This window comes from Manis javanica, chromosome 14, assembly GCF_040802235.1.
Source record: "Manis javanica isolate MJ-LG chromosome 14, MJ_LKY, whole genome shotgun sequence".
Lineage (NCBI taxonomy): Eukaryota > Metazoa > Chordata > Mammalia > Pholidota > Manidae > Manis > Manis javanica.
In genome coordinates this window covers 71,095,069-71,104,988 of record NC_133169.1, presented here as the reverse complement: position 1 = coordinate 71,104,988, position 9,920 = coordinate 71,095,069, and the positions used below count along the sequence as shown (strand labels likewise).

The window sequence follows — 9,920 nt, the reverse complement described above, 5'->3', positions numbered from 1 at the left end:
AAAGCGAAAGCAAATGATGAGGAAGACACAGACAACCCTGACAAGACTGTCCTTGAGCGAAAAGCCACTTCACCGCCGTCTGCCGACCTGGACTCAAATTAAAGAATTAACCAAAGAAGCGGAAGTTGTATTACAAATGACTCAATCGCCCATGACGGCGACAACTTTATTTTTAGCCATGTTATCTATTTTAGCATTAAAACCGCCCGGCGTAATGGGAGATAGTTACTGGGCTTATATACCAAAACCCCCTCTTTTACATCCTGTGGGGTGGGCTGATCCAGAACACATTAAGGTCATGACAAATGCCACGCAGTATTTAGGGGGATCCCCTGATTACCATCTGGGAAAAAACGCCTCCCATTTTGTCAGCTACGAGGGCAAGGCAGACTCACTTCCTGTCTGTCTTTCACTAAAAGGCAAGGTTCCATCTGGGTGTTTACCCATTAGCTACCGAACCTTCCTGACAGACACTCCCGAGGCATCAGCTCTTAACCAGCCTATAGATAAGAAGAATAGAGGTAAGAGGCGCATGTGGCAGATACAAATGGTGACATTAGGTCACTATACCTTTAATGAAACTTTAAGTCCTACAAAGGAATTTCCTCCAAGCCTCCCTCATTGTGAGCAAAAATATAAAGCAGATTCCAATTGGGAGGGGAATGAAAAACAAATTCCCCCCTGGATATTTTGTGGGTTCCTGCAATCTAGTACAAAGTTTGTACCTGTTAATACTGCAGAAGAAATATGGGATTTCTCTATTACTTCAGTTAACCATAATTATAGAGAATACCTTGAAAGTAATGACCAGTTTAATGATTATTCAGCTCCTGGGACTGGCAAGGAGCCACTTAGGAGATGGTATTCTGCAGGCTGGGTCTCCCCTACATGGTTTCCTAAAAAGAATGGGCATTTGGGGCCGGGGCAATCAGATATATTTAGATTGGCAGCATCAACTAATATGCTTTTATTAGTAAAGTCAAAAGAGGAACGACCTCTTATTATTTCTGTTACAGCCTGTGTGACTTACCCATATGCAGTATTGGCAGGGACAAATAGAGCTATTTCTATCACCAAACAAGGAAAATCTTATGTACAGTGTACTGCTTGTATTTTAACAAATTGTATAAGTTCTGATATGAATAAGACCTTATCCACCTTTATTATTGTTAAACGCCCTGCGTATGTACTGTTGCCCGTAAATTTAGGAAATGAAACCTGGTATGATAATTCGGCACTAGAAATGATATACAAAGTTAATGAACTAATTAGGCCTAAAAGATTTGTTGCGGCTTTAATTTTAGGTATCACTGCCCTAATTGCTATCTTAACTTCCTTTGCTTTATCTACTACAGCTCTTGTAAAAGAAATGCAAACTGCAACCTTTGTTAATGATTTTCATAAGAATGTTACTTCCGCTTTATCAGAACAGAGAATAATTGATAGCAAACTAGAAGCTAGAATAAATGCTTTAGAAGAAGCTTTAATAGAAATAGGACAAGATGTTTATAATTTAAAAATGAATTTAGCTACTAAATGCCATGCTAGGTATAAATATATTTGCATAACCCCATTAAAGTATGATAGCTCTTCTGATTGGAATAAGACTAAGGCTCATTTATTAGGAGTATGGAAAGATACAGATTTATCCTATGATATAAAATCATTGCAGGCACAAATCACAGATATGAGTAAACAAAAAATAGATACCTGGGATATTAATGGATTAGCAGCCACCTTTAGCGACAGTCTCAAAGCACTTAATCCAATGAGCTACATTCAATATTTTGCTGTTGTTGGGATTGGTGCTGCAATGTTATTTGCCATTTGTCTGATATTTCCGCTTCTTTTTAGAGTTATTCTGCTGTCCCTGCACAGCGTTGAACGGGAAATACAAGTGCTTCATTTAAAAAATGAAAAAGGAGGAACTGCCGCACCAACTCCAGTGGAGTCTGTGCAGCATGGAATTCAAAGAGCTTGAATGGCTGCCAGTCCCGAGGTTCACGCCAAGAGCGGCTAGATCTCCTGGAGGTCCCTGGCAGATGCTCATAAAAAGATATCTCGGAAGCATGCTTTCCGGTTCAGGTGTATTGTGCATGGGGGCTGGAATGTGCCTTGTATTATTAATATTTGGCATAACAGTCTGCAGCACTTCCCCTGCTTCAGTGAATCGAGATGTGCCATTAGATAATCCAGGAAATGAGGAACCACAAGTTCCGGTCCAGCAGACAGTGAACTCACTGTTCTTGAGCACGGCAACCTCAGACCCATCCTCCTTCACCCAGATAGAAAAACGCATAGAGAATAAATTGCATAAGCTTGCTTTGCTTGTTACCTTGCCAGATGATTGTTCCCCTATAGCATATCTTTAACTGCAAATGCTGAAAATCCCAAAGAACACATTTGGGGATATTTTGATGAGTTACAAAGGTTAGAGTTGGAGATTCAAAGAACTTCTAGGAAAAGAAAGGACCTTCCAGAAGATAAATTGGAGGCAGAAAAGCAGAAGCTGCTTACCATGGGGTTTGTAGTCAAGATTAGAAATAATAGCATAGAATATCTTATAAACAACAGATGGTGGCAACCCCCTAGATATAGGTCTATATCTAAGATAGCAAAGGAAGTTAGATAGGTCCATATAGACCTAGGCCTACCGATGCCCTAACCCCATGGACAGGAGTATATGACAGTAATTTAGACAGATGAGTAAATAATACGGGAAGAGAATAAAATATCAAGATCTTTCCCGGTGGGAAAGCATAAAAAGAGCACGTGCTCCATGATGCACATTGACAGCAGAACAACAATGGCAATTGAGATGGCAAGTGTTTATATTTCTGGCTAATTATGGAAAAACTACTCATCCTATAAAATATAATGTTTATGGTCATCCTAGAACTATGAGAGAAATTTTACAAGTTTTAGAAAACAATCTAAACTGGCTTTGAGAATGCACATCATAATGTATTAACCACAATGTCTAGCATGGTAACTGCAAATGGTAAAAATATCCCTTTCCTGTACAATTTGAAACTGAGAAGGTCCTGTTAAGATGCTTATCGCTGAGATTGCAATCCTCTGAACTTTTGCCAAAAAAAACTTATGTTCCCTGTTCCGCAAAAAGGAACAATATATATCTTGGTGTTTGAATAATAAATTTTGCAGCAGCAGCTTGAAACCTCCCTTGCATTTGGGCTCTGTCTGTCAACCGCCGAATCCGTGCCTGATCTGTTCGTCTAAGTCTGGGTCGTCCCCATTCTCCCCCTGCAGCAGCCCGCGGCAGGGTGTACAGCATCTCTTTGCAGCCTATGGCTGGCCGCAGGTGATTAAGAGCGATCAAGGCACCCACTTCACTGGACATGCATTACAAGGATGGTTGCAACAGTTAGGAATGAAGAGGAAGTTTCATGTGCCATAGAACCGTACTGGGACAGGCATGATAAAGAGGTACAATGGTTTGTTGAAATCTGACGTGAAGTTAGACACTAAGAGTCTATCTACAGGGATGGTCAGTTCTCTTATGGACAGTGCTATAGGCGAACTGACTTGAATGAGAAGCCACGTAAAGGAGCCTTGAGCCCTGCGGATATGCTCACACACCTTGCTGCCTCTCCTATACAACTTTATGTGCAAACCAAAGAGGAGTTATTGAAGCCGGGATATGGCCAGCAGAGCAGCATCCTACTGCCAGTCTTAAATGTGTTAATCCCTGGAGACTCTGTTGAGTGGACATGGCCCTGGACATTTTGACACATGGACCAGTGATGGCTGGCCCTTTTGGCACCTTGGGGAAAAGGCCTGGAAGCTGGCCTCCTGTGTATTCCTGGAGCAACAGTAGAGTGGCCTCCACAGATCATAGTATTGTACCCACAACATCTGGGACGTAAGAACATCTTATGGCAAAGGTTTGTTTTATCTTTACGGCCAGTGCATGTACCTCTTCTAACCCTATATATTGACCCATCTGTAACTCCCACAGGGAGGGGAGTGGGTTTTCTAATCTGTACCATGTGCCGGAAAAACAACCAATAGGCCAGTATCTGTGTCCACACAAGTTATGGCATACTGAAATTATTCTGATATGGGCAGAGGCACAATATAGTCTATATGCCACCCAACAAGTATACTTCACTGGTATACTACACCAGGGCCAGATTTCATTCCTGCCATAGTCCTATCACAGAACCACTCTCTTGCATGCATCCTACCTGAGGAATAAGATTTGCCTATACTGCTGTCATTAAATATGTATCTTATCACCCTATGCCTCCCTCGGAACATAGGCATCTCAAAAACATTGTCTGTAACTGATGAGTACAGAAAAAGGGATGCATAGGGTATCATTCTATTAATGTAAACTTGAAAACAAGCAAAATGATACATTTTTGGACGTTATGAAAATACGTATTTTAGGAGAAGGGTAATTTATGGACTTTTAGCAGATATGCACGGTGCTTTGAAAGGACAGGTGTACATTATTTGTTGAGTATAAATGTATTTCTCTATGAAAATTAATCATTGAAGTATGTATTTTTGTGCATGGCATACTTCAATAAAAATCCAGTTTTTTAAAAAATGTGTGTGATATAGAGATTTTCAGAAGAAAATATAAAGCATTATATATGCATACTACACATTAAAAAAACTGTAAGTGCTGAAGTAGATATGTCAATAATTGAAAAAAAGCAAAACATCTCCAAAGAAGTAAGAAAGAATGGGAAACAAAAGGATGGAATAGGAATATCTGCAATAAAAGAAAAACACATAATGGAGAGGCCTCAAAGGCCAAAAGTTGGCAATTTGAGATAGATCAAATAAAGTTAAATGAAAAGTATCAGAATAACAAAACATAGCAAAGCTATTCAATATTCTCTCATTTATGAGATAATACCTGGATATTGTTGCTGTATTTTTTTACCTTCATTTGATATTTTCCTAAAATGGAAAAGTTGATGGCATAATCACAGAGTAAATATTACAAATTCAGTATCTTTAAACACAGACTGGTGTAATATATTTTAAGGGCAGAATAATCATTAAGAAATATCAACTATGTTAAACAGCCTTATTTTCATCAGCACTGTTATTTTGAGACTCATACTGTAAGGAAAAGCCATAAATATTTATGCTAAAATTATTAAGTACTACAATTTTCAAAGTAAGATAAAATATGAAACATATAGAATGAAATACTTTGTGCACAATCATATAATTTTAATTTTAATTAGAAATATGAAAAAAATAATGATTTATTTTTCTCTTTCTAGATAATACGTATTTTCTAACTCTCTGTTGCAGAAGCACTGAAGACATGTCAACAGTACCAATGGGTGCCAGAGTTTCCCAGTGTAGTATTTATGTATACCAACTATAGTTCATAAAGGGATGCTCATGATGACCATAAAATCTCTTTTTTAGGAGTAAAAATGTATCAGACAGTAATGAAAGCACGTCAAAAGGAAACAGCAGTCAACTTGAAGGGAATCCACTGGACAAATATGGGCTAATTTAAGCATCAAAAATAAATTAACTCAAGTGTCTTAGCAAGATATGTAAGCAACCAAAGTGTCCATCAACAGATGAAAGTATAAAAATGATGTAGTGTATAGTGTATGTATATATATAAATATACACATACACACATACACACATATACACACAGTGGAATATTATTCAGTCATAAAAAATCCTGTCATTTGCAATAATATGGATGGACCTAGAGGGTATTATGCTAAGTGAAATAAGCCAGATGGAGAAAGACAAACACCATATTTTTTCACTTATTTGTGGAATATTAAAAAACAAAACAAAATGAACAAAATAGACTCACAGACACTGAGAAATGACTGGAAGTTACTATTGAGGAAGGGTTGAGGTAGGTGTGTAGGGTATGTGAAGGGAATAAAGAGGCACAACAATCTCAATTATAATATTAATTGGTCTTGGGGATGGAAGTGCAGCATGAAGAATATAGTCAATGATTCTGTAACATCTTTCTATCTTGATAGGTAGTAACTACACTAACTGGGTGAATATTTAATAATGTATATAACTGTCAATCACTGTGTTATATAGTTGAAATCAATATAATATTTTATATCAAGTATACTTCAATAAAACTTTTTTAAAGAAGCAATAAAGACTAGAAATAAGAGCACATCTCCCTTTTTGATTTGGGCAGTAGCCACCTAATCCTTCCTAATCACTATTGGATATGTTGGATCTATTAACAAATCTCTTACATATGTATAGTTCTGTTTACATTCTAAAATGTGTTAAGAGAGACTTTGGAATCCTCTGTTAGTAAATATATGTTTAATAAAATCAGTGATACAAGTTAAATGGACTTCCAACTGCTTGGAAATTCAGATAAATTCTAAAAATCTTTGATTCATTTTTTTTCTCTTAACTTCAGTGGGGATGGGATGGTCACTAATAGACAGCAAGGCAGAAATCACAGATAATGTATTCCAAGCATAGAAGGTTACAACTTTAATTGGAAGTGCAGCGTTTAGGGACTCATTAAATCAATCTTCCGGGATTGTAGCAGAAAACTTTTAATGACTTTGGCTAAATTGATAACCCATGGAGCCTTGTTAGACCGCTTCCCAATTAACAAGACTTAAAACTTTATCTTTCCCCTTGGATCCTGTGGTTAATTGGATACTTACTTAATCTATTAGAGGAATTGAGGGAAATTTTTAAGGATCAGTAAGTACCCTTTGTTAGCAAACTCAAAGGAGAAAAAGTTGTGTGGTTGCCATGATAACAGGTGGCACAGAAATGAGTCTCCAAGCAGTGAAGTGTCCTTTTTCTGAACTGTACCCCAAGCCAGTTAACTGTAGTTTGCCTGTGCTTCATGTACAATAATTACTAGTTATATAATAAACTTGTAACGGTAAAACACTGATTCTTGGTTTCTGAATATAAAGGTGTGAAGCTAAATTAGGTTAATTCAAACTCAGAAATGAAAAATAAATTGGACTGATTATCATTATTAAAGAAAGCATAAATCTTAATTCAAAATATAATCACTATATCATCACAATTAATTTGGTATATGTATAAAGAAAATATACATGGTCAATATATGACAAAGAAGGCAAGAATATACAATGGGGAAAAGAGAGTCTCTTCAATTAATGGTGTTGGGAAGACTTAGTACATGCAATAGAATTAAGTTGGATTACTGTCTAACTCCTTACACAGAAGTAAACTGAACATGGATTAAAAAAATACTTAAGAGATGAAACCGTAAATCTCGGAGAGGGAAACATGCAAAAATCTCTTAAACATAATAAGCATGATAATTTTTTTCTGGACATGTTTCCCCCAGCAACACAAACAAAAGTAAAAATAATCTAATAGGACTACATTGAACTAAAAGTCTTTTATATAGCAAAGGAAAACATCCACAAATCAAAAAGGTAACCTACAATATGGGAGCATATATTTTTAGATGAAATAGCCAATAAGGAGTTAACATCCAAAATATGTAAAGAACTCATATGATCAACACCACAAAAAAGTAACCCAACTGAAAAATGGGCAAAAGTCTTGAATAGGCATTTTTAAAAATATAGACATACAGATGGTCAGCAGGCAAATGAAAAAAATGCTTCATATTGCTAATCACAGGAAATGCAAATTAACTCATGTGGTTTTGAGAAGCACACACAGCTCAGGAAGAGATTAAAGGCATTGTCAAGTCTGGTTAAATATTTTAGGCCAGTTACTATGTTAAAGAAGAGCTGCCAGGTATTTCATATCTGAGCATGCAAGCAAAATCCAGAATGTAGAAGGCAAATTCATGATTAATAGTGGAGACAAAATAAAGTAAGCTTCAACCATTATAAATTTGAGATAAGAGGTGGTATCATTGAAACAACTGAAGAAGGAACTAACTTTTTTAGTTTCAACATAAGCATACATGCACACACATACACATTTTCAGGGTAACATGTTTTTCTATATATAATATGAGTATACTCTCCCTATCTGCTGTTAAAAAAATACACTTAGTTGTTTAACCTCTGTTAAGAATATTTTATTAATATTAATGAAGAAGTGATCTCATTTTTGACCTTTTCTTGCCAGTGATCTGATTTCGTCATGTGGTGATAGGTTTCTACATACATTTCCCAAGTAGCCTGTCTCAAGAAAGAAAAACTTCCCCTTACTTTGGTTTCTGCAGTATTACATAAATGGCCACAACTAACTTCAAAGGAGACTGAAAAATGCATTGTATCTTTGTGTCCAAGAGACAAAAGAAGTAAATTATTAAAAAGTAAACTCCATTTCAAAATACAATAGAGTGGATTAAAAATACTCATTTTGAGTACATGAGAATGTTAGTTGTACATTTAATAAATTAAGTTATATTAATAGTTTATAGTGGTGACTATAAACTATTCTTTATTATGTTCTTTATAGATTCCATCCTGTTGTAAAGATGTGAATGCAAAAGATGCAGTATAGTTTGCATCATTAGCTTGGAGAACACCTTAATGTTCACTGGAATGATGGTTTAATACAGCAATTTTGAAGCTTTTATAAAAAAATTTTAATACATGGTATTATAATTCTTTATTGCTTTTCTAACCTATTTGGCTTCAGGTCAAACAGTTTATTTTAATTCATGAAGAGAAGGAATGAGACGTCAGGGATGGATTTTATTCTTCTGTGACATCTTGATCAGTGTGATCATGTTGATCTGTGCTGTGGCCCTCACTGGCAACTCAGCTCTGATTCCCCTTGTACTGGTGGATCCCCATGTCCACATGCTCATACACTTCCTTCTCAGTCGGCTGTCCCTCATCGACTTGCTGCTCATCTCCAACTCTGTTCCCAAGATGGCCATTGACTTTCACTTAGGGAATAAAAATATCACAAATATAGCCTGTGGTACCTGGATATTTTTCTTCCTTATACTAGGAGGAGCAGAATGCATTCTCCTGACTCTCATGGACTCTCATGGCCTGTGATTACTATGTGGCCATCTGTGACCCACTGAGGTACCCAGTCATCATGAACAAGAGGGTCTGCCAAATGATGGGGTGTTCTAAATTCTCTAGAATAGACTGAATATACTATGCAATTATCTACATGTGGTTACAAGGAGATAGAACATTATTTCTGTGAAGTTATAGCCATTCTGAAGTTTTCCTGTGAGGATACATCTTCCTATAGGTTTGCAGCACTTGTGTAGGCTTTGTGCTGCCCTTTCGGAATCATCTTTACCTCCTACCCATTGTCTTACCAACATGAATTCCCCCAAGGGGAGGAACAAAGCCTGGGCACATGCTCCTACCACCTGATAGTAGTAAGCCTGGTTCATGGCCTGTCATCTCACCTACATGACTCCTGGTAGGCCTTATCAGAACCAGATTGTGCCAGTGTTTTTTTGTTTTTTTTTTTTCAAACATTGTTCCTGTGTAAAACCCATTTATTTATAGCTCAAGAGACAAGTATGTTTTAAGGGCATTGAAAAAGGTATTGGAAAAGCTTTTTGTCACATAGTAAAGCCCCAATATTTTAACTAAAAAATCTAAGGAATAGTATGTAATATTTGACAAATCAATAGCTGTCCACAGTCTTTAAGTTAACTGTTTCCTAACATTTATAATCCACTTTGACTTCTGGGAATTCTAAGTGACTGAAGTGTCACATAAGTTTTACTATGTGATATTAGCATTCATAAAATTCAGTCAGAAATGTTTGCTATAAATTCCTGTTGCATTGTTTCTCTTTCCCTTGTTTTAATATTTGAATTATGAATTGCAAATGCCTTGGGTGCAGATGTGATGTCTTCTATATCATTTGTATCTTCCCTGGCATTCAATTAGAAATGTGCATTAATATAAATGGAGATATAAGGGCAAAATGAAGAATGTAGTCGATGGTTCTGTAACATTTTTATG

General features: G+C 36.5%; 1 long non-coding RNA gene across 1 annotated transcript; it reads left to right on the top strand.

Annotated features, from left to right (window-relative positions):
* The first annotated feature begins 452 nt into the window (after positions 1-452).
* On the top strand, positions 453-8,339 carry LOC140846181 (uncharacterized). The gene is made up of 3 exons (XR_012125095.1): positions 453-521; positions 3,271-3,905; positions 5,268-8,339. It is a non-coding gene; the product is annotated as an uncharacterized lncRNA (long non-coding RNA).
* The last annotated feature ends 1,581 nt before the right edge of the window (positions 8,340-9,920 follow it).